The sequence below is a fragment of the Aethalodelphis obliquidens genome, unplaced genomic scaffold, assembly GCF_003676395.1.
Source record: "Aethalodelphis obliquidens isolate GAN/ISIS:26980383/991018 unplaced genomic scaffold, ASM367639v1 scaffold26, whole genome shotgun sequence".
Lineage (NCBI taxonomy): Eukaryota > Metazoa > Chordata > Mammalia > Artiodactyla > Delphinidae > Aethalodelphis > Aethalodelphis obliquidens.
The window spans coordinates 20,347,958-20,352,068 of record NW_020837970.1 but is presented as its reverse complement, the minus strand read 5'-3'; the positions used below and the strand labels follow the sequence as shown (position 1 = coordinate 20,352,068).

The 4,111-nt window shown below is 47.4% G+C and overlaps 1 non-coding gene across 1 annotated transcript; it reads left to right on the top strand.

The window, feature by feature from the left end:
- The first annotated feature begins 2,474 nt into the window (after positions 1-2,474).
- Positions 2,475-2,546, top strand: TRNAE-UUC (transfer RNA glutamic acid (anticodon UUC)). Its single transcript has one exon. It is a non-coding gene; the product is annotated as a tRNA-Glu (tRNA).
- Positions 2,547-4,111: the final 1,565 nt, after the last annotated feature.

Sequence of the window (4,111 nt, the reverse complement as noted above, 5' to 3'; positions counted from 1 at the left end):
TTCTGCCACTTGCTACTGAAAGAATTCTGACAAATATTACTCTATAATTAAAAGTGTTATAGACATGAAGTCTCTTCCCTATTGGAAGGGGAAAGGTAATTGCAGTAGTCAGAGTTGTTGATGGCAAGTGACAGAAACCCAGCTTGATTTGGGTGGTGCAGACTGGGGTTTACCAGAAGGAAAGAGGTGTAGCTGGGCCTCTGGGGCTCTGGGAACAGAGACAAGGTCTTGGCCATGACCTGTGTGCTTAGAGCTCTTCTCTGAGTTTTTCTGGCTCTGGTTTTGTTCTCTTCATTCACTTCCTCCCTCCGGGTGGACAGAACGCGGCCTTACTCCTCACTGCTTGGCCGCCAGAGAAGGATTGTTGCTCTTTCCTCCCATAAACTTTGGAAGGTTCTGGAAGGGACCATGAATGGTCCAGTCTGGGTGAGTCGACACTCGAGTAGAATCGTCCTCTGTGGCCAGGACCCATCTCTGTGTTTTTGGGGTCTTTCCCAGAGAAGAGGCTGTCATCATGAGACATGGAATTACCCCACAGTGTCTACCACAGAAATGAAAATACTGGTCATCTATTCTGTGCCAGGCACTGTGCTACATGCTGGGGATTTCTGAGTTTCCAGGCACACTTCTGCCCCCCTGCAAGTTCTGCAGTGATTAAGTAATAGACCCAGATGTCAGACAGGGTCAGAATGTCAGCTTTATTCTTGGATGGAAGAACCAGGCTTCCTTCACCTTCTTCCCTGACTTGGCCTAATTTACTGCAGTCAAGACTGCTATCTGGGTGTGTTGCCATCAAGATAAAAACTACATTTCAAGCTACATTCCTTGTAGCTAGGTGCAATCATTCTGGTAAATTCTGGCCAATGAGATGTAACTGGACTTGTGTGGGACCTCGAGGAAGGCTGCTTACATGGAGCTGGCTCAACAGGGAGGGCTCCTTTTGTCTTCTGTAGTTCTTCCTCCTTTTTCTGGCCAGAAGCATGGTTAGAGCTCTGACAGCATCTTGGACCATGACGTGGCCATGGGGCTGCAAAGCGGGTGCTGGCATGAATGGAGCAGAAAGATGGAGCCTGAGTCTTCCACAGGACTGACCAACTAGCCCCAGACTGACCTTTATGTGAGAAAAAACCCACTCCTATTTTGTGTAAGCCTGTGGTTTGGATTTTCTGTTTATCCATCCAAATCTGATCCCAGTCAATATAATCACCTTCTCGGTCATAGGCAGAATTTTAGATGGAGTTAAAAGTGTACTACCTCCACTCAGAACTACAGGGTAGTTCCAGAATGCAAGAGATGAGGGGAGAGGAGAGAACAAGGGCTTTGTAAGCACTGGCCAGCCCTCCTGAGACAGCCAAGAGGGGCCCGGGCATGCCTGCTCATGAATCCAACCGCATCCCTCAGAGAATTCACGTTCCCATTGTGAAGGGCTTGGTGAGGGCAGACGATAACTTCCCGTCACTTTTGAGAGGGTGAAAGTTTCAGTGTGGGCACTGGCAGGAACAGAAAGGGAGGAAAAAATAATATACATATGTATATATTATATATATATATAGGAAATACATATATATATATATATCTATATATGATTTCGTTACTTCCTACTATACTTGGTGGGCTGGGGCTAATTTTTCCATGAACAGATGAGGAAGCTGAGCATTTGCCCCGAGCCCCACAGCTGGTTGGGGTAGATATGAAACTCGACCACATATTTGTCAGATTCTTAAAATTGTTTACGATTTTCCCATGACATGCAGGTGTTGAACAGAGTTGGAAGTTGAAGGCATAGGGAGGGTGTAGGACCCATCAAAGTCTGAGCACACGAACCTGGTCTCATTGCTGGGACTCAACTAAAAGGTCTCCCTGGGTTTGGTTTTGATCTTAAAAATCTAGTATTTGAACATTCTGTCTGGGAAACAAAACGAGAAAATGCCAGCTGTGTGACTGTCCTGGAGTTTATTCTTTTTTTAAAAAAATTAATTATTTATATATTTATGGCTGCATTGGGTCTTTGTTGCCGCATGCGGGCTTTCTCTAGTTGCGGTAAGCGGGGGCTACTCTTCGTTGTGGTGCGCAGGCTTCTCATTGCGGTGGCTTCTCTTGTTGCGGAGCTCCGGCTCTAGGCACACGGGCTTCAGTAGTTGTGGCTCACGGGCTCTAGTGCGCTGGCTCAGTAGTTGTGGTGCACAGGCTTAGTTGCTCTGTGGCATGTGGGATCTTCCTGGGCCAGGGCTCGAACCTGTGTCCTTTGCATTGGCAGGCAGATTCTTAACCACTGCACCACCAGGGAAGTCCCTGGAGTTTATTTTTGACCGAGTCTCCTCATCAGATGGAGGGCGCTCCTAGGCTGATTGTTACTTAAGAAAGAGCTCACTGGCTCCTGTGCGCAGGGCAGCCCAGTGGGTGGGTGGGCAGTGTCCTGTATACCTCCAGGCAGTGGGTAGGATTGTCCTTGAAATATACCATAGGTTGGGAAGTCCCTGGTGGTCCAGTGGTTAGGGCTCAGTGCTTTCACTGCTGTGGCCCAGGTTCAATCCCTGGCTGGGGAACTTAGATTCCACAAGCCGTGTGGTACAACCAAAAAAAAAAAAATATATATATATATATATATATATATATATATGCCACGGGTGACTGGACCGTGTGACTCTGTGCTGTCTTTTTCATTCCTACCAGGGGATCAGAAGACATTTGATTCCAAGCAGTAGAAATCCCCACTCAAACTAGCTGAAACTATAAAGAGAATTCGTCGGCTCATGTAACTGGAAAGTCTCCAAGTAGGCTCGGTTTAGAGCTGGTTTAATCCAGCATTTCTACAGGGGCATCAAGGGCCTGATTTCGTTACGTCTTTCTAAAAACTGGCTCCCCTTTGTAATTGCAAAGATGGCTGCTCAGAATTTGGGGGGCTGTAGGCTTCCTCAGTGAGGATTAAAATATGTCCACAAATTCCTTGACATTTCCTTTAAAAGGTGGAAACCCAATTCCCTTCTCCTTGAGTGGGGCTTGACTTAGGGACTCGCTTCTAACGAATAGAAAAAAGCAGAAGTGACAGCATGTAAATTCAGAGATGAGGGCATAAAAGAGAACGCAGCTTTCAGCTTGCTGTCACTCAGATCGCTTGCTCTGGGGAAAGCCAGCTGCCATGTTGTGAGGACACTCAAGTAACCCTGGAAGATGCCCCTGAGGTGAAAAACTGAGGCCTCTGACCAACATCCCGGGAGAACTGAGTCCCCCTGCCAGCAGCCACTGAAAGGTCTTGAGGTAGCGCCAGTTGAATCCAATGAGCTTGGAAGCTCATCCTTGGCCCTGGACAAACCTCAGGTGACAGCAGCTCTCATGAGAAACCCTAAGCTAGAGCCATCCAGCAGAGTTGCTCCTGGATTCCTGGCCCTCAGGAACTGTGAGGTAACAAACATTTGTTGTTTAAGCCACTAAGTTTTGGGGTAGTTTGTTAAGCAGGAATAGATAACTAACATAGTCATCCTTGTCCAAAGAGAAAGATATGCTTCTAGAAATTCTTTCAGAAAAGTGAAGAAGCCTTTCTCCCAGAAGCCGTCCTCATACCCTTCCTCACGTCTTATTGATCACAGGCTCAGACTGATCACAGGCCTGTTCTTCAACCAGTGACTGGCGAGGGGGTAGGACGAAGCCGATAGCCTCTGGCCTGGGCCACTCCTGGGGGTCAGTGCCCCAGACACACGGGCTGAGGGGGAAGGATGGAGGCCTGACCAGAGTTGGGGTGCTATCAAGAAGAGGACCATAGTCTTTCACACCGTGCCAATTAGGGTTCCTTCCACGGAGGACTGTGGGACCCACTTAAAGAGATTGGCTTTAAGTCAGAAATATACAAATTTCACCTTGGTTCTAAGAGTCTATGAAGGAAAACAAGTTGACTGCTTTTCTTTGTGGAAGCTCATTGCCCCAGTGCTGCCTGTGAGACTTGGCCTTCCAGGGCTGATGTCATTCCAGGCTCAAGGTCATCAGTGAGGCAAAACAGGCTCCCGCCAGACTCTCTTTATCAGAAAGTCATGCCTGGCCCCTCCCCTATAGGAGAACAACAACCACTCTTGACAAGTGCAGATAGAAAATATATATAAATATAAGATAAACAAAT